Raw genomic sequence first — 20,961 nt, 5'->3', positions numbered from 1 at the left:
TTTGTCTATGTGGGGCCCCAGGCAATACATTAGAAGTGGAGGCGGTCTGCTGTGATTTCCGCCCTCTGGCCTGGGTCCCTTTGTCGGTCGTCCTCTGGAAAGACCGGGTCCTGATGGGCTGAGCAGTCTTCCAGTTGTCCTAGGTGGCGTGGTGCCACCCTGTGCTGTTGCTGCCCATCAGATGTGCCAGGGACACGTGGGGAGGATTCAGAGGCACTGAGGTGTTCCAGCACCTCCCTGCAAGAGTCACTGGACAGGCCCCATCCCTCCTCATCCCTCGGGGTGCCCGATGGCCCCCGGGCTACTCCTTGGAATGGGATGCAGTCACAGCGAGCTGCGGGGAATCCTCCTTCACTTGACACTGCCAGACCTGGAGCCTGGTTTTGTCTTGATCAGGGTTTCCATGCTCATGGCTATGGAGCACAGGGACTGGGCCACATCCTTCTGGGACTATGACACACCACCCAATGACCGTGCCACGTCCTCTGAGCTGGTTCAGGTCAGCCAGCACCAGGGCAATGCTCTTGACACCCGCAGCCATGACCCCTTGTGACTGCACCAAGCTCTGAAGCACCGCTGTAATGTCCATGTGGATCTGGTACATGGCTTCCTGTGACATGGCCGCCTTGTCCTGTGCCTGAGCCATCAACTGCACAGTGTGCCCCAGGCATTGGACATCCATGGCAGGTACCGCCGCACCCAAGGCCTCCACCATGGACACCACCCATACTGTGTTGATCTGGGTGGCACTCATGGGCGGCACTGCCCCCTCCCCCTACAAATACAAACATAGGCAGGTTATGCTTTCATTGTACAGGGCACTGGTGAGACCTCATCTTATACTTAAGGATTGGTCTCCTTATTTAAGGAAGGATGCATTGGAAGCAGTTCGGAGAGAGGTTACTAGACTTAAACCTGGAACTAGTGGGTTATGAGGGGAGGTTAGACAGGCCAAGCTTTTATTCGCTGGAGTTTAGAAGAGTAAGAGGCAACATAATTGAAACATATCAGTGAGGTGAGAGTGACTTCCCTTGACATCAAGGGAGCACTTGACTGAGTATGGCATCTGGTAGCCCTACCAAAATTGGAATCAATGGAAATCAGGTGAAAACTCTCCACTGGTTGGAGTCATAGCTGACAGAAGAAAGATGGTTGTGGTGGTTGGAGGTCAATCATCTCAGCTCCAGGACAAAACTGCAGGAGGACCTAAGCCCAACTATCTTCAGCTGCTTCATAGAATCATAGAATCATGAGTGCAGAAGGAGGCCATTCGGCCCATTGAGTCTGCACCAGCCCTTGGAAAGAGCACACCCCACAATCAACATCCTGGGAGGGTTATCATTGATCACAACTGAACTGGACTAGCCACAGAAGAGCAGGTTAGAGGCTAGGAATCCTGTGGTGCATAACTTACCTCCTGACTCCCCAAAGCTTGTCTACTGTTTACAAAGCACAAGACAGGAGTGTGATGGAATACTTGCCTGGATGAGTGCAGCTCCAGCAACATTCAAGAAACTCAACACCATCCAGGATGAGGCAGCCCACTTGACCCCTACCCTTTCCACAAACATTCAATCCCTCCACTACGAACAAACAGTAGCAGCCGTGTGTACCACCTGCAAGATACCCTGCAGGAACCCACCAAAGTTTCTTAGGCAGCACCTTCCAAACCTATCACCGCTACCATCCAGAAGAAGTCACCATTCTGACTTGGAATTATGTCACCTTTTCTTCACTGTTGCAGGGTTAAAATCCTGGAACTCTCTCCCTACCAGCACTTTGGGTGTACGTATACCTCAGGGACTGCAGCGGTTCAAGATGGCAGTTCACCATCACCTTCTAAGGGCAAGTAGGATTGGACAATAAATGCTGGCCAAGCCAGTGATGCCCACATCCCGTAAATAATTGTTTAAAAATCCTGAGTGGTCTTGGAAGGATGGGCATGGAGCAGATGCTTCCTCTTGAGGGAGAATTTAGAACTCGGGGTCACTGTAATTAAAATAAGGGGTCACCCATTTAAGATGGAGATGAGGAGAATTATTTTCTCATGGAGGTCAGAGAGTATTTGGATCTCTCTGCCTCAAATGATTATTGAGGTGGAGTCTCGGAATATTTTGAAGGCAGAGATAAATAGATTCTTGATAAGCAAAGGTGTTTGGCGGTGGACGGGAATCTGGGGTTGAGGTTATAATCAGATCAGTCACGGTCTTATTGAATGGCGGAGCAGACTCGAGGGGATGGGTTATCTACTGTTTGTGTGTATGTTCGTATGGCTGTCTCGCCATATGGCTGCCTAAAACTCTCGTTCGAATGTCATGTTGGCCTTACTTTGATTGGCCACATCTGCGCTACTGTTTCCAGCAATCCCCCCCAGGACCTTGAGACCATTCCTGTCTTTGTTCCTGAAAAGGCACATGTACTTCTGTATGGTTTCAAGATATCGGTGCCGATGCTTCTTTGCATTAAATAGGCCCCATTGTCATCCTGAAATAGTGTGACAGAAGTGTGCAGTCTGGGCATGTCCAATAAAGCGGGGAGCCCCCATCTAAAGCATGATTAAATTAGGAATGTTTTGGAAGCTTGAGATGGATTGCTAAAGTTGCAAAAGTCAATGTGATCATTTCAATAAAATACAGTTCCAGAAGCTTTTTATATGAACCCACATTCCATATTTAAAGATGTGAATATCGAATGCCTTTACAGGGCACAAAATGCACATGTCCACATCTGCAATTCCGTGGGTGGCACAGTGGTTAGCACTGATGCCTCACAGCGCCAGGGACCTGGTTTCAATTCCAGCCTCGGGTGACTGTGTGGAGTTTGCACATTTTCCCCGTGTCTGTGTGGGTTTCTTCCCACAGTCCAAATATGTACAGGTTAGGTGGATTGGCCATGATCAATTGCCCCTTAGTTTCCAAAAGCTTATGTGAGTTATTGGGTTATGGGGATGAGGAGGTGGTGTAGCCCTAGGTAGGGTGACCTTTCAGAGGGGTGCTGCAGACCTGGTGAGACCCAATGGCCTCCTTCAGCACTGAAGGGATTCTATGATTCTATGATAAACCATTAATGAAATAATGTTTCTTGGTAAAACCGTTCTGCAACTTGTTCTAGATGTTTGACCCAAGCAAGGCTTTCATAAAGTTTAATATTTTTATGATTATAAACATTTCATAAGTTCCGGCTACTATCTGTTAAGACATTCACTACCATGGGGATTTTTAGATATCTGGGGCTGGATCCTCCGTTGGCCAGATCCTCCGCTTCACCGGCAGCCTAGTCACACCCCAGATTTCCCGACGGTATAGGGGTGTCCACAATGCGAAATTCCATTGGCCGGCTGCCGGGATGGAGGATCCCCCTGCCGGCAGGGGTCTGCTGCACCAGAAAATGGTTACGCATGTGTTTTACCAAGCAAAATTATTTCATTCTTTTTAAATTCGAACAGGAGTTAGGTAACTATTTCCCATAAACTTAGAATGAGTTTGTTTGATCAATGTTGGGAATCACACATGAGTCCATCTTGAGCCACAGGTTGCCAACCCCTGGTCTAGGTATATGCTCAAGGGAAGGGCTCATGGCCTCCCACATTATATAGAAGGTAAGTAACAGTTAATGTGGACATGGTCATTGTGTTCGTCTGGACTCATTTTGATTGCATGAGGGAGATCAGGAAGAATTTTCCAGAAACTTTTTTCTCTCATTGGCACTTTTTTTCTCTCTCCTTTTTGCCTTTCTGTTGCATTTACATGGCTGCAGGGTGGCAGGAAGTGCCGAGTCACAGTGCTCCAAGCATCATGAGTATGGGGAAAACTTGGCGTGCCTGTTGGTCTTTCTCTGTTCCGCATTATTGCCCAATCTTATGCTCATAATCTTCTGACTCAGACGAGACATAGCAGTGGCGGACAAATAATTCGGAGTAATCAGATGCTATTCCCTCGTAATTCAACTTCAGTGCATGCGCATGAGTCTAATGAATGATATAACTTGCCTCCAAATGATTGATTACTGTGCATCTTAATTTTTCAAATCAAGAATTCTTACCATACTACTTGCAACACTTCCACACAACTTATCCATTCTTTTTGTTTAAAGACAACTTGCTTTTATTTTGAATAACATTCCCCAGTCCCACTATTGTAGGTCTTTTATCTACATCCTGCACTTGGTTTGTTTGAGGAAATTCAGCAAGTGGTTGATTGATTCAGATGGGAAATTCCACATAAAGACTTATCAAAAGACGAACAGTAAAGTTTACTCAGTCAGTGGAACAAAATATATTTTTTTGGAAGAGAATGGATACACCAGTTTGTTTTTGAGTCATGCTGGATTTCACAAAAGCCAAATAACAGCATTTTGGTTATTAGGACAGGAGTGTTAAAAAGCTAGATTTAGAAAAGTTTCTCGTGTTCTAGATTTCATTCCTGCTCACTCAAAGGTCAAAATGATTTCATCGGTATTCTGTCTCTCTCCCTCACAACTTTCTTTACAGCATTTCGTCTGCCTCTGGATCTTTCACCACTGTTCATTCAAATTGGAGGTATTACTTACAGGATGCTGCGAGGCCTGGAGAGAGTGGACATGGAGAGGATGTTTCCATTTGTAGGAAAAACTAGAACCGGAGGACACAATCTCAGACTAAAGGGACAATCCTTTAAAACAGAGATGAGGAGGAACTTCTTCATCTGTGGAACTCTGCCACAGAAGGCTGTGGACGCCAAATCACTGAGTGTCTTTAAGACAGATTTTAAAATTGTATTTTTTAATAATGTTTATTGTCACTAGTAGGCTTACATTGCAATGAAATAACTGTGAAAAGCTCCGAGTCGCCACATTCCGGTGCCTGTGCGGGTACATGAATGGAGAATTCAGAATGTCCAAATTACCTAACAGCACGTCTTTCGGGACTTTTGGGAGGAAACCGGAGCACCCGGAGGAAATCCTCGCAGACACGGGGAGAACAGACAGTGACCCAGCCAGGAATTGAAACTGGGACACTGGCGCTGTGAAGCACAGTACTAACCACTGTGCTACCGTGCTGCCCACAGATAGGTTCTCGATTAATAAGGGGATCAGGGATTCTGCGGAGAAGGCAAGAGAAAGGGGATGAAAAAAATATCAGCCATGATTGAATGGCGGAGTAGACTCGATGGGCCGAGTGGCTTAATTCTGCTCCAATGTCTTATGGTCTTATGTAGGGCAAGATCATCCGGCTGTTCACCTCCGCTGCGGGTTGCCCAACAGCGTAGGGTGGATTCAATGGAAAATCCCAATGACTGGGGCGGGAGCAGAAGTTCCTGCAGCCGGTCAATGACAGGCCGCCTCCCGCCGCCGAGAAACAAGCAATGGGGAGGCCAGATAATCTCACCCGTAATCTTCCTTGCTCACTGTAAATCAAAATTTATCACAGTCTTTCACACTTTCTTAGTTTTACCCTCATCAGTCCTGCCCTCTACAAGCTACAAGGTTTGATAGATGGAAATCACCGAAACAAGCTTTTTCCGACTTGCTTCATTTGTTTTGTGGATGCTTTGCCTAGACGTGAGCTGGAATTCTCTGGTCGTCAGGATTCTCTTCCCTCCCTTCCATGTGGAGTTTGCACAGTCTCCCCATGTAAGCGTGGGTCTCACCCCCACAACCCAAAGATGTGCAGGCTGGGTGCATTGGTCACGCTAAATTGCCTCTTAGTTGGAAAAAAATAATTGGGTAGTCTAAATGTGTAAAAACGAAAAAAAAAAAGGATTCTCTTTTCCTGCTGGCAGCGCACCCCCCGCCAATGGGCTTCACAGTGACGCGGGTGGATTCAATGGGAAATCCCATTGATTTGCGTTGGGAAGATAGAATCCCACCATTAGCAAATCGAGAAACACATGGCTGGGAGACTGGAGATTCCAGCCCCTCTACTTGTTCATCACTCTACTGTGCCAAACTGGAGGTGCCAATCTGTGCCAGGAGACAATGCCAGTTGTTCGTGCCAGATGCAGGCCCTCATGGGAGCTCCACTGGGGGGGTTTCCATTTATGTTAGATATGGGGGAAGAGAGGGGAATGAGGGAGGAGCTTGCAGGCACAGGGTTAGCGGGTACTGGGGGGTTTCCAGCGATACATCTGCAGTGTGGGGGATGGGGAGTTCCTGATGGCTGGCTGCGGGGGGCAGGTTGGGGGCGAGCTGCTTATGGCATGCACAGCTTGCGGGACTATCCAATTTGTGCTCTGTCAGCTGTGGTCTTGCCGCCGGCATTATTAGGCTTATGCAGCATGCAGTGTACTTGGATTGTGCTCATTTTAGGCTCATGTTATTCCCTAGAACGGGGCTGGATTCTCAGAGCCCCGCGCCAAAATCGTGTTTGCCGGCCGATTTGGTGGGGAGCACGGTAGACAGTGGTTAGCACTGTGGTTCACAGGGCCATGGTTAGATTCCCGACTTGGGTCACTGTCTATGTGGAGTCTGCACATTCTCCCTGTGTCTGCGTGGGTTTCCTCCGGGTGTTCCAGTTTCCTCTCACGAGTCCTGAAAGACGTGCTGTTAGGTAATTTGGGCATTCTGAATTCTCCCTTTGTGTACCCGAGCAGGCGCTGGAATGTGGCGACCAGTGGCTTTTCACAGTAACTTCATTGCAATTTTAATGTAAGCCTGCTTGTGACAATAAATATTTCTTCTTCTTAGGCGGGGAATCAAATTTCATGACAAAATTAGGCCGGGTGCCAGTCCGGTGATTCTCCGGGCCCCAAATACCTGCGCGTTCATGAATTACTCCTCATGGCTGGGGGGCCATTGCCAGAGGCCCTCCCAGAAATCCTCCGCTCCCGACCGGCAAACTTCCCGATGGCATGGAACTAACATGCGATGGCCGGCCGGGACTCTCGCATGGTGGCTGCGGACTCAGTCTGTGGCCGCCCTGATGGGGATGGGGGGGTATCAGGCACAGGGTGTCCTTATGGGCGGTTGGGGGAGAGATCGGGATGGATCCTCGTATACGTGGCCGATCGGGGGGGGTGCCCTACATCCTCCAGATGCCTCCGCTGTCCGAGTCCGCCATGGTACTCAGCGTGGCTGCTGGAGGGCGCCGCCATGCGCATGCGCGGACTCAGAACCAGAAGTGCGGGGGCCCGTATCCACAGCCAAAGCTGCATGAAGCACTCCCGGCCGCTGATAGGGCTAAGTGAATCGGCTTGTATTTTTTTTTAGGAAACTCAGAAGTGCAACGCCTGCATTTTTCCCCCGGCGTGGGGACATAGCCTCATTTTGGGAGAATCCAGCCCCCGGTTTTTCCCGTTGACAGATAGGGAATAACAGAGGAGTTTTAGAACAATATCCCCAATCTTTCCAAAGTTTCAGATTGGATCAAACGAAGCTAAGTTCTGTAACATGAGCACATATGACAAGTCAGTTTGTGGAACAGTTCAAAGAAACGTCAAATGTGTGTTAGCTAATGAAAAGGTCTGTTCATTTTGCATAAGGTTAAGGGTCAAAATAGCTATTGCATTCTTTAAAAAAAAAACATTTTATTAGAGTATTTATAGTTTTTATAATAAAAACACTAACAACAACATGAACATAGTATATAAGACATTTCCATCCCTGATACATTCCTCACGCCCCCAACAAAGGAAAAATAGCCTAAACCCCACCCCACCCCCTAGATTTCAGCCTCTGCTGACATTTAATTTTCCCCGAAAAAGTCGATAAATGGCTGCCACCTCCGGACAAACCCTAGCATTGACCCTCTTAGGGCAAATTTATTTTCTCAAGATTGAGAAAGCAAGCCATGTCGCTAACCCAGGTCTCTGATCTTGGGGGCTTCGAGTTCCTCCACATTAACAGTATCTGTATCTGGGCTACCAGGGAGGCAAAGGCCAAAACGTCAGCCTCTTTCGCCCCCTGAACTCCCGGCTCTTCTGGCTCTCCAAAGACCGCCAACTCTGGACTCGGCACCACCCTTGCTTTAAGTACCGTAGACATGACATCAGTGAAACCTTGCCAAAATCTTCTCCATGTGGACATGATTTGCTGGCCCTCCCGCGCACCTCGCACACCTGTCCTCTATCCCAAAAAACTTGCTTATCCGGGCCATCATCATGTGTGCCCGATGGACTACCTTAAATTGTATCAGGCTGAGCCTGGCACTTGATGAGGATGCCTTAACCCTGCCTAAGGCATCCGCCCACAAACCCGCCTCTATCTGTCCCCCTAGCTCATCTTCCCACTTGCCCTTTAGCTCCTCTATCTGAGTTTCCTCCAACTCCATAAGCTCTTTGTAGATATCCGATACCATTCCCTCTCCCACCCCCGTTCTGGAAATTACCCTGTCCTGTATCCCCGGTGGTGACAGGAGCGGAAAGGTCGGAACCTGCCTTCTCAAAAAATCCTGTACCTGCAGATACCTAAACCCGTTCCCTGCTGGCAGTTCAAATTTCCCCTCCAAAACCTTCAAACAGGGGAAGCTGGTTTACACTGGCACTGGCTTGCAATGCAGAACAATGCCAGCAGCGAGGGTTCAAGTCACGCCTCCCCAAACAGGCACCGGAATGTGGCGACTAGGGGCTTTTCACAGTAACTTCATTGAAGCCTACTTGTGACAATAAGCGATTATTATTATTATTATTATTATTAAGCTCCCATCTATAAATAAATCTCCCATCTTCTTCATCCCTGCTCTCTGCCATCTCCAAAACCCTCCATCTAGCCTTCCCGGTACGAACCGATGGTTATTGTAAATCGGGGCCCAAACCGTGCTCCCTCCACTCTCCTATATTTCCTCCGCTGCCCCCAGACTCTCAGGGCCGCCACCACCACCGGGCTTGTGGAGGACCGGGCCGGCGAGAACGGCAGAGGAGCTGTTAACAGTTCCACCAGACTTGTGTCCTTGCATGATGCCCCCTCTGCACGCTTCCCCCCCCCCCCCCCCCCCCCCCCCCCCGCCATTACCCACTTCCTAATCATGGCTATATTTGCCGCCCAGTAGTAGTTACAAAAGTTTGTCAGTGCCAACGCACCCTCCCCCCGGCTACACTCCAGCAACACTTTCTTCACTCGCAGGGTTTTACTCGCCCACACAAAGCCTAAAATCACCCTATTTACCCATTTAAATAAGGCCCAGATATTGCATTCTTGAGGAGATGAAAACATGACAGCAATGTCCATTGAAAGACTTTAAAATGCAATAGTCTGACTGATAGATCAGATAGATCTCTGAGGTTTGCTTGTTTATCTCCAAATGCTGTCTGTGCTATGTCGAAATGGTTCGACAGCTCATTTTAACAGCCTCCATCTAAGATTTTGCAGGAGTGTGCATTCCACTAATATTGTTGAGTCATTTCATGCTGGCACTGGTTTATTTGAAGGAAAGGCACAACTGAAACAAAACTTTAACCGGCAGCGTCTGAGTTTCATATTCTTGGTTGGTGAGAAATTCAAGATTTACAGACGCAGGAATTGTTTGAGGTCTATAGCACCATAAATTAGTTGAAGGATATTGAGTCCGAAGAGCAGTAGAAACACTTCCACATGAGGAGAATTCTGAGTCTGTATTAACGAATGTGAAGATTGTGGTAGTCACCACTGATGTATATATTGTATATATAGGATGTCGATATAGGTGCTTTACGGGGGTAGATCCCTGCCTGCTGGCTCCGCCCAGTAGGTGGAGTATAAATATGTGTGCTCCCCGTACAGCAGCCATTTCGTCAGCTGCTGTAGGAGGCCACACATCTCAGTGTAATAAAGTCTCGATTACATCCTACTCTCGTCTTTGCGTAATTGATAGTGCATCACTTTATTACACTGAGTTTTTTCAGAGATGGCCCTCCACATCAAACCGGATCGCCTGCAGCTGCATCCTCAAGCAGACAACGCCAAAAAGAACTTTGAACATTGGCTAGCCTGTTTTGAAGCATACACCGGGTCTGCGCCAGACACAATTCCAGAAGAACAGAAGCTCCAGATCCTTTACACGCGGTTGATCTCCAACATCTTTCCACTCGTCCAGGACGCGGCAACCTACGCAGAGGCCATGGCGCTACTGAAGGAAAACTACGCTCAGTGGACTAACAAAATCTACGCCAGACACCTCCTCCCATGCGGAGCCAACTTCCTGGTGAGTCGGTAGAAGATTTCTGGCGCGCCCTGCTCGCCTTAGTTAGAGACTGTGACTGTCAGGCCATTTAGGCCACGGAACACTCGAATTTGCTGATGAGAGACGCATTTGTTATGGGCATAGGGTCTGACTACATCTGCCAGCGCCTCTTGGAGGGGCCACGCTCGACCTCGCGGCGACCAAAAAACTAGTGCTCTCACTTACGGTCGCATCACGCAACATCCAGTACTCTGCCCCCGACCGTGCGCCTCCCCCCCACCCCCCCCCCATGCATCATGAACTCCGCAAATGGCTGCCCCATTGTGGACCCCATCAGGGACTGCCCTCAGCCAACCCCACGCCTGTGCCGTGCGGCAGCCAACCAACCCCGGGGGGGCCAAATGCTACTTCAGTGGGCAGTCAAAACACTCCCGACAGCGCTGTCCGGCGCGGAGCACCCTCTGCAAGGCCTGTGGCATGAAGGGACATTTCGCTGCAGTGTGCCAGACCTGCTCAAGCGCTGCTATTGTCCCAACACCCCCCACGTGCAGCTAGTGGGCGCCGCCATCTGGCTCGACTCGCAACACGTGCAGCCCGTGGGCGCCGCCATCCGGTTCCTCCGAGGACCAACGGGCGCCGCCATCTTGCCTTCCTCATGACACGTACAGCCCCAGGGCGCCGCCATCTTACCTCCCCCACGACACGTGCGGCTCGTGGGCGCCGCCATCTTACCCAACTCAGTACCCCTGCCCGTCGGACAACTCATCCGGCCGCTCATCGCCTGCAACTGCCGACGACCAGCCGCGCCTCACCTCGGTCATGATTGACCAGTCTCGACCACAACCTCACGACTGCTTCAACTAAAGTGAAAGTCAACGGACATGAGATCTCCTGCCTGCTGGACTCCGGGAGCACTGAGAGCTTCATTCACCCCGATACGGTAAGGCGCTGCTCCCTTGCGGAACACCCCGCTAACCAGAGAATCTCCGTGGCAATCCGGGGGTACTGCATCGCCACTCTCACTGTCCAGGGCGTGGAGTTCAGCAGCTTCCGTGTCTACGTCCTCCCCAACCTCTGCGCTGCCTTGCTACTCAGCCTGGACTTCCAGTGCAACCTCCAGAGCCTAACCCTGAAATATGATGGGCCCTTACCACCCCTTACCGTGTGCGGCCTCGCGACCCTTAAGGTCGACCCACCTTCCCTATTTGCAAACCTAACTCCAGATTGCAAACCCGTCGCCACCAGGAGCAGACGCTACAGCCCCCAGGAAAGGACCTTCATCAGGTCTGAAGTCCAGCGGGTGCTTCGGGAAGGCATCATCGATGTCAGCAACAGCCCCTGGAGAGCCCAAGTGGTAGTGGTCAAAACTGGGGAGAAAAACAGGATGGTTGTTGACTACAGTCAGACCATCAATCGGTACAAGCAGCTCGGCACGTGCTCCCTCCCCCGCATATCTGAAATGGTCACTCAGATTGCACAGTACCGGGTCTTCTCGACAGTGGACCTAATATTTGCCTACCACCAGCTCCCCATCCACAAGGCGGACCGCCCATATACTGCGTTCGAAGCAGACGGCTGCCTTTACCACTTTCCTAGGGTTCCCTTTGGCGTCACCAACAGGGACTCGGTCTTCCAACGGGAGATGGACCGAATGGTTGACCGGTACGGACTGCGGGCCACCTTCCCATACCTGGACAATGTCACCATCTGCGGCCACGATCAGCAGCAACATGACGCCAACCTTGCCAAATTTCTCCACACCGCCACTCTCCTCAACCTGACGTATAACAAGGAGAAGTGTGTGTTCAGCACGAACTGCTTAGCCATCCTCGGCTACGTGGTCCAGATCCCGATCGCATGCGCCTCCTCATGGAACTCCCCCTCCTCCACTGCCCCAAGCCCCTCAAACGATGCTTGGGGTTCTTTTTGTGTTATGCCCAGTGGGTCCCAACCTATGCGGACAAGGCCCGCCCACTCATCCAATCCACTGCTTTTCCTCTGACGGCCGAGGCTCACCAGCCCTTCAACCGTATCAAGGCTGATATCGCCAAGGCCGCGATGCACGCGGTCGACAAGATGTTACCATTCCAAGTAGAGAGTGATGCATCAGACGTCGCTCTGGCCGCCACCCTCAACCAGGCAGGCAGGCCTGTGGCATTCTTTTCCCGTACCCTCCATGCCTCCGAAATTTGGCACTCCTCCATCGAAAAAGAGACCCATGCCACTGCTGAAGCTGTGCAGCATTGAGGCATTTCCTGGCCGGCAAGAGATTCACTCTCCCCACTGACCAATGGTCGGTTGCCTTCATGTTTAATAACACGGGGCAAGATCAAAAATGATAAAATCTTGAGGTGGAGGATCGAAATCTCCACCTACAGCTACAAGATTTTGTATCGCCCCAGTAAGCTCAACAAGCCCCCCGATGCCCTATCCCGAGGTACATGTGCCAGCGCACAAGTGGACCGACTCCGGACCCTGCACGACAACCTCTGTCACCCAGGGGTCACACGGTTTTACCATTTCATCAAGGCCCGCAACCTGCCCTACTCTATTGAGGAAGTCAGGGCGATCACCAGAGACTGCCAGGTCTGCGCGGAGTGTAAACCGCACTTCTACCAGCCGGACCATGCGTGCCTGGTGAAGGCCTCAGCATGGACTTCAAAGGGCCCCTCCCCTCCAGTGACTGCAACACGTATTTCCTGTGTGGTCGTTGAATACGCCCGATTGCCCTTTGCCGTCCCATGCCCCGACATGACGTCTGCCACCGTCATCAAAGCCCTCAACACCACCTTCACTCTGTTCAGCTTCCCCGCCTACGTCCACAGCGACCAGGGATCCTCATTCATGAGCGATGAGCTGCGCCACTTGTGCGCTTGTTCAACAGGGGCATTGCCTCAAGCAGGACAACCAGCTACAACCCCAGGGGAAACGGGCAGGTGGAGAGGGAGAATGGGACGGTCTGGAGGGCCGACCAACTGGCCCTACGGTCCAGAAATCTCCCTACCTCCCGCTGACAGGAGGTCCTCCCCGACGCACTTCACTCCATTTGGTCGTTCCTGTGCACCACGCCTAATGAAACCCCCCATGAACGTCTCCTTGCCTTCTCTAGAAAGTCCACCTCTGGGGTTTCGCTCCTGACATGGCTGGCAGCTCCAGGACCCATTCTCCTCCATAGACACATTCAACTCCACAAGGCGTCCGTTGGTTGAGATAGTACAGCTTCTTCATGCCAACCCACAGTACACTTAGGTAGCGTAGCCCGACGGCCACCAAGACACAGTCTCCCTCAGGGACTTGGCACCAGCTGGTTCCCCACACACCACCACCCCTCCCCCCCCAACCCGGCGCCACCCTCCCTTCCCCCGGCGCACCCCACCACAGCCCCCGCTCCGGGACAATCCATCCTCCCCCTGCCAACACCCGGGGAAGAAGAGGATTTTCCCGGAGTCACCGCAGACCAAGCCGCCGCCGGAGTTGCCACCAGCACTACACCGCTCTCGACGACAGATCAAGGCACCGGACCGCCTGAATGTGTAATATTATCTGTACTTTTAAAACACAATTTTCTGTTTCCAGTTCTTCACCAGCCTCGTCAGACTCATTTTTAACAGGGGGTGAATGTGGTCGTCACCACTGATGTATATATTGTATATATAGGATGTTGATATAGGTGCTTTACGGTAAGGCCCCTGTACTACAGGTACGGGAGTAGATCCCTGCCTGCTTGCTCCGCCCAGTAGGCAGAGTATAAATATGTGTGCTCCCCGTACCTTTCATCAGCTGCTGTAGGAGGCCACACATCTCAGTGTAATAAAGCCTCGATTACATTCTACTCTCGTCTTTGCGTAATTGATAGTGCATCAAAGACAATGTTGATTTTTAAGAAAAGGTTACTTAAGTCATTGAAGGAAAGTGCAATTGAAGGATTAGCTCGCCTGTTTGTGCGAAGGACAAATACCTACAAGGTACACATTGGGTCAAACATCCATTGCCATGCTGCAGGTTCTAGATAATTTTCCGATTAATACCAACTGTATTGGGCAAACATTATTCAGTAGTACTGTAAACTTTATTTATACCTGATTACGTAGTACGTTAGAGTGCTTAACTGAGACAGAAAATTATGTCTATATGTCGCACTGAAAGCAGCCAAGTTCGAGTTTTAAATCCCATTTTAAAGTGATACAGCATTAACTGCTTACAGTTTACACTTTCTTGAATCACAATAACTAGAAAAATTTTTTACACAATAAGCGATCGAATGGAGTAGCATGTTGACACACCCGTACCCAACACAGTAGTAGGATTAGTTGCCAATAAACAAGAAAGAACTCACCTATGCAAGCAGAGGGAAAGAGAGTAAAGGATTCTATGTTTAAACAACTTGTGCAGTTCTGAAACTGAATCTATCGCGCTGAATTTTACTGTTTATTCCCCAGAACATCACAATGATGGTGAAGAGGATGAGAAATAGGGAACATTTTCAGGTAGAAACCTTTGGAAGGTCTTTGTCTGCTGTCTGCAGACAGCATTTTAAATTGGAGATTTAGGAGAGATCACAATGAGGTTGCAGCCTGTTGTTCAACACACAAGAGGCACTCCAGTTTAGGATTAGCAACTGGGAGGCCTGTAGACTGTGTACACATACACATGCAATGATCTTGCCAAAATAAACAGCCAAAGTCAAAAATAACAATCTTGGGTCACAAAGATTGGAGAGGTTTTCAAATAGTCATTTGGCAGTCCAGAACTTGGGAATTGCTACAAAAAGAGTCATGCACTCATCAAGATAGTTCACAAAAATACCAAGAGTAATCCAAACAGCAATTTATATCACATGAGAAGAGAGTGCTGATTGGTTGACAAATGTACTCTAATTGGTAGCGTTGCCATGGAGGTTGCACCAGGGAACAGTTAGCTGTCAAGCTTTCATTCAATTTCAAACCAGGCAGGTCGACTCTGATTGACCAAGGCATTGCCATAGAGAATTAACCAACGTTTGTAAAATTGGAAAAGGTGCAATGCATGGAAATACCTCTTCTGTTTACAAATGACATGGTCTTGTATGTAAATATATGTTGTTTATGGACATACAAACATATGAATTAGAGCAAAAGGAATTATTTAGCAAGTATTGTCCAATTGAAGAATCACATTAAATGTTAGACATGGGTTTTGAAAGCATGGGTTGGTTGGTTGGGTAGGGTCTGTAATTGCCTGTTGTGAACAGCTGAAGGATGTGCTGTTTAATATGTCCACCAATCATTGGGAAATACTGGCATCACACCAGCAATAAAAATTCATATACCACATTACTCAATAGCGTGATAGGCAAAATGTCTCCTGTGGAGAATGCCACTTGTGTTGCAACTGCAAAGTAACAGTTGAAATGGCTATCTTCAACTGGTGCTCAAATCTTTTCAGTAACCTCACCCTTACAGGGTAATATAAGGTAGATTGGGCACTTTTCAGGAGCTTAAGTGCCAAGTCATGGGTTTGTGCTATATAGAGAACAAAGTGTTCAAACTGATCAATATAGCTATTACCCCGCAGTATAGCTTTGATGCTCCCTATTTTAGCATCAATCTTGCACAGTGAGCGACAGGCTCAGGCAATATTTATGATGTTGTCAATAAGGCCAATCTTCAAGCATGTGGAACTGTTGGAATCCCAATGTGTATATTCACCAGTGAAGGTAGGCTTACTGTAGTGGTAAAGATCCCATTGACAAATTGTTTCAGCTACTTGCAACAGGATCCGAGTTGATCGGATTCAACCACCCATTCTTGCAAAACTCAAAACATAGTGTTCAACAGTCATATCCCACACGGAACTTCTGGTTTGGGAATAATTATCATTCCATGGCTCTCGTGGAGTACAAGCTCCCCCACTGAGGGGCTGGGGAACTCCATTCAGCTATGGATAAAAGGTCGACTAGCAAGTTACTAACCAAGGAGAGACCCGGTAGGGATCTACCGGGAGTTGTATATAACAACTGCAAATAAACCAAAGTTCTTTAATCTTACTCGGTATAGTCTTCCCGTATCCTTACCAAACCAAGATTACCTGTGATTCCATGATTGGCCAACATTTTTTCATCAATCATGATTGATTGTGCTAAGAATTACACTTAAAATTAAGATTGTCAGGCTTGCAGTGTGGCATGCCAGAAGCCACACATATTTACACACAGGACCCTATCCTTTGCAGACAGGGGTATGTCATGCATTGCACCTTGTTCAACTTAGTAAAGGCTTGGGGTCAGCTATTCCCTGGTTCATTCCTCAAGGCAATGCCTTGACCAATCAGAATCGATCTGCCTGGTTTGAATTTGAACAAAAGCTTGGCAGTTAATTGTTCCATTTTCAAAGCTTCTGCCAAACAGAGTCTACTTGCCAACTAATCAACACACTCATCTCATGCAGTATAAATTGTTGTTTGCTTCACTATTGGTATTCTTGCAAACTGTCTTGATGAGTGCAAGACAAAAAGCTTTGACAGCATGTCTCTTTTATTTCAAAAATAATGGAGAGGTTTTTCTTTGAAAAGAATACAATCCAGGATCCTTGATCATGCAGTATACCTTCATGGCTAATCCAGATAGCATTGTCTTGCCAAATCTACCACGATTGCACAGTAGCATAGTGGTTAGCACAATTGTGTCACAGTTCGAGGGACCCAGGTTCGATTCCCGGCTTGGGTCACTGTCTGTGCGGAGTCTGCATGTTCTCCCCGTGTGTGCATGGGTTTCCTCCGGGTGCTCCGGTTTCCTCCCACAGTCCAAAGATGTGCAGGTTAGGTGGATTGGCCGTGCTAAATTGCCCTTAGTGTTCAAAATTGCCCTTAGTGTTGGGTGGGGTTACTGGGTTATGGGGATAGGGTGGAGGTGGGCTTGGGTAGGGTGCTCTTTCAAAGAGCTAGTGCAGACTCGATGGGCTGAATGGCCTCCTTCTGCACTGTAAATTCTATGATTGATGTGCATTCAGATCCATCATCTGCATTCCCACATCTGCAAAGGGGGTTGCAATGTTTTGAAGGTGCGATGGTAGTTTTTGCAATCACAGATTCTGGAGGTGAAGAATCGGAAGATATTTTTGAGACATGTATACCTGGCACATGATGAAAATGATTATAACTACAGCCAAAAAATACAAAAAAGCAACTTATTTCCAGAAAAGTATAATATATGTAACATTTATATTCTGACACACAAAGCAAGATGAAAACAAGGTAATTGATCAATATGATGATTCAGGGAACTAGCAGAAAAATTGAACTTCAGCGATGTTGAACATGTCAAATGGGCATTCTCCCTATGTCTGCTTGGGTCTCGCTCCCGCAACCCAAAGATGAACATGTCAAATTGGAAATCAAAACACAAATAATCAAAGGCTGTCTCTGTAATCAACTATGCTGCAAAGTCCTCGGGAAAGATTAAAAAACTGTCAGAGCTGCTGGAGTCAGCAAGCTCACTACACTTTCAGAGCCCAGAGCCGATAAACTTGAGGCTGCCAACAGTAACTACCACACTCCCAAGTTCAACTCTTGTAAACATTATTCTCCAGTCACTGCCAGGAAATCACCTGCAAAGTAACAATAGTTATCTCACAAACACATTTGCGACTTGTCCAGAGAATATTTCCACCATGGCAGAGCCTACCCACACTGGGCAGAATATCCTGCTACTGGCAAACAGTATAAAGCTTGTGGAATATTCCACCACTTCACTCATGGCTGTCACTCAGCTGCAACATCAACTGTTCAGGCCAATATCACCAGAAGGATGTCATGTATGCATCTAAAACAAGAGGGTGAAAGAATGTAGACAAAGTAGAGGTGGATGACTCTGAATATACTTTTGTGCTCTCTTTGAGATACACAAACCAGCCATTGGTAACAGGCACCATTAGCTGCTCAGAGTAGAAGCTGTCATAGATACAGAAACATCTGTCAGTGTCATGGGAGACATTTTCAGGAAAATACAGAACTGCCCCATTTCATGCAAACCAAGGAACACAAAAATGTTCCTTTACAGTGACAAACCACTGAAGGTTCTTGGCACATTTGAAACACCAGTGTCATTCAAAGGCAATAGAACAAATGCTATATTCCAGGTCATATCTGAAGAATGTGACACAGTTGTCAATTTTCACACAGCAACAGATAGGCACATGACTGCAGTTACATTTTAGTTACAGTTACGACTGCTATACCAACAACATTCTCAAATTGTTCGCTCTTCTGGTATTGGCAAACTGAAAGGTATTACATGCCAGCTGCATGTAAACCTTGTTGTGCTCTGAGACGCGTATCAACATAGACAAGTACCATTTCACATCAGGAAGCAGACTGAGAAGGAACTTCAGCACCTACTTGACCTTGACATTACCTGCAAAGTAACAATAGTTGCGACTTGTCCAAAGAATATTTCCACCATGGCAGAGCCTACACGCACTGTACAGAATATCCTGCTACTAGAACATAGAATAGTACAGCACAGAACAGGCCCTTCGGCCCTCGATGTTGTGCCGAGCAATGATCACCCTATTCAAACCCACATATCCACCCTATACCCGTAACCCAACCTGGGACCCTGGAGCTGTGAAGCATTTATGCTAACCACCAGGCTACCATGCTGCCCATACTGTAGGGGATGAGCCTACCCCTTGAATCTCACCCATACACGTCATCGGGAAACCCAAGAGCGAGAACCAGGTTAGAATCTACTATAATTTGGAGTCACCAAACAAAGCCATACATTGAGAAAGCTACTTGAGACTGACAATCGATGATATGTTCGAGAAAATGAAGAGTGCGAAACACTTAATTAAACTTGACCTCAATGCAGGCCACTATCAATCGAGCCCGCAGAAGAAACGAGATGTCTTACATTTCTTTCCACTCACATCGGACCTTTTCAACACAAGACACTCAACTTTGGAGTCAATTCAGCAACTGAGATATTTCAGCCAATGATTCAATCTGCACTTCAAGGAAGTGTAGACATCTTGAATATCAGTGATAACATTCTCACCTCCAATCCAAATCACTGAAAGCATACTCGAAGTACACCTCCATGCATGCCTGCAACACCTTACAGAATGTAACCTCACCATCAACTTGTTCAATGAAAGCAACATTGAATACTCGGTCATGTGTTTAGCGTTGAAGGAGTATCACCTGATCCAAGGAAAATTGAGGCTAGAGTAAACACTGTATAACCTATAAATGTGCAGCAAGTCTGGTGTCTGCCAGGGCTCATCAGTACTTAATTCACGTTGTTAATTACGCCCCTACTACGAGCTGACAAAAAAGAAAGGGAATAAATCCCACAAACAAGCTGTACACTAGATCAAACGACGGTTGTCAGCAAGTTGCACAAAATGCCTATTTTATGAAATCAAATGAAAATGAAAATCGCTTATTGTCACAAGTAGGCTTCAACTGAAGTTACTGTGAAAAGCCCCTAGTCGCCACATTCCGGCGCCTGTTCGGGGTTCCTGTTTAGCGCTGAGAAACCACTCAGCTAGTCATGGAAGCCAAGCCTTGTTGGCTTAGGTGCAGTTCTCATGCAGAAAAACAACAGGTAATCCAGCAATTGTCCTAATGGCAAGCTAATTGCTGACACCTATAGAGCAAAGTTATTTGTGAACAGAAAGAGGGAAGTGCTCTCAATCACATGGGGTATCTTACACTTTCAGTTCGACTTGAATGGAAGTGAGTTCAACAATCCACATAGCAAAACCACCCACTCAAATAGAGGACAGGATATTCAAAATACAAGAGCACACTAGGTTCCATGTTGAGTATCAGCCGGGTAAGCTGAACCCAGCAGACTATCTGTCATATCTAATATAATAAAAACAGAAAATGTTGGATAAACTCAGCAGGTTTGGCAGCACCTGTGGTGAGAAACAAAGTTAACGGCCACGATTTTCCGCAACCACGATGGGTTGGAGAATAGTGGGAGGTCCGCTCCCGCACCTCCCGCTACTCTCCCACCCCCCACAAAATGGAGTGTCCGGTTTTCCGACACGCCGCTCGGAGAAATTCTCCGACCCAGATGGGCCGAGTGGCCTGCCGTTCCCGACCTGTTCATGACGGCGGCAACCACACCTGGTCGCTGCCGTCGTGAACATGGCGCGCCAGGTAAGTGTGGGGCCTGTGGGGGGCGGATCGGGGATCGAGCACCACGACCATGCTCGGGAGGGGACTGGCCCGCGATCGGTGCCCACCGATCGTCGGGCCGGCGTCTCAAGGGGACGCACTCTTTCCCCTCCACCGCCCCGCAAGATCAAGCCGCCATGTCTTGCGGGGCGGCTGAGGGGAAAGACGGCAGCCGCGCATGCGCGGGTTTGAGCTGTCCAACCCGCGCATGCGTGGCTGACGTCATTAGGCACCTCCGCGGCGTCATTCTTGGCGCGCCGGGCCTTGAAGCCAGGGACAAGGCCCGGCCGCCGAGTTTCCCGGTACGGCCCACCTATCCCCCTGGGTAGGGGAGAATATGGGGCCGGGAGAGGCTTCCGACGCCATCGTGAACCTCTCCAGGTTTCATGACGGCGTCGGGCCTTGCGGAGAATTCCACCCAACGTTTTGGGTCTAAATGATCCTCCCACAGAACCCATGGTAAAAGAGAAAAAGGGAAATCCCATCGGAGAGAAGAGCAATACTTCTTTCTTGGAAGAGAACTAGCAGTGAACCAAACACTCAAATAAAATTAAAATAATGTGGATGCTGGAAATCCAAAATAAAAACAGAAAATGCAGGATAGACTCAGCAGGTTTGGCATTATCTGTGGAGAGAAACACAGTTAACGGGCGGAACTTTCCCATAATTTGTCAGTGTCAGGCTCCGGATGAATACCTCTCCAGATGCACAGCCGGGTTTTC

Source organism: Scyliorhinus canicula, chromosome 3 (genome assembly GCF_902713615.1).
Source record: "Scyliorhinus canicula chromosome 3, sScyCan1.1, whole genome shotgun sequence".
Lineage (NCBI taxonomy): Eukaryota > Metazoa > Chordata > Chondrichthyes > Carcharhiniformes > Scyliorhinidae > Scyliorhinus > Scyliorhinus canicula.
This window is presented reverse-complemented; position numbering follows the sequence as displayed.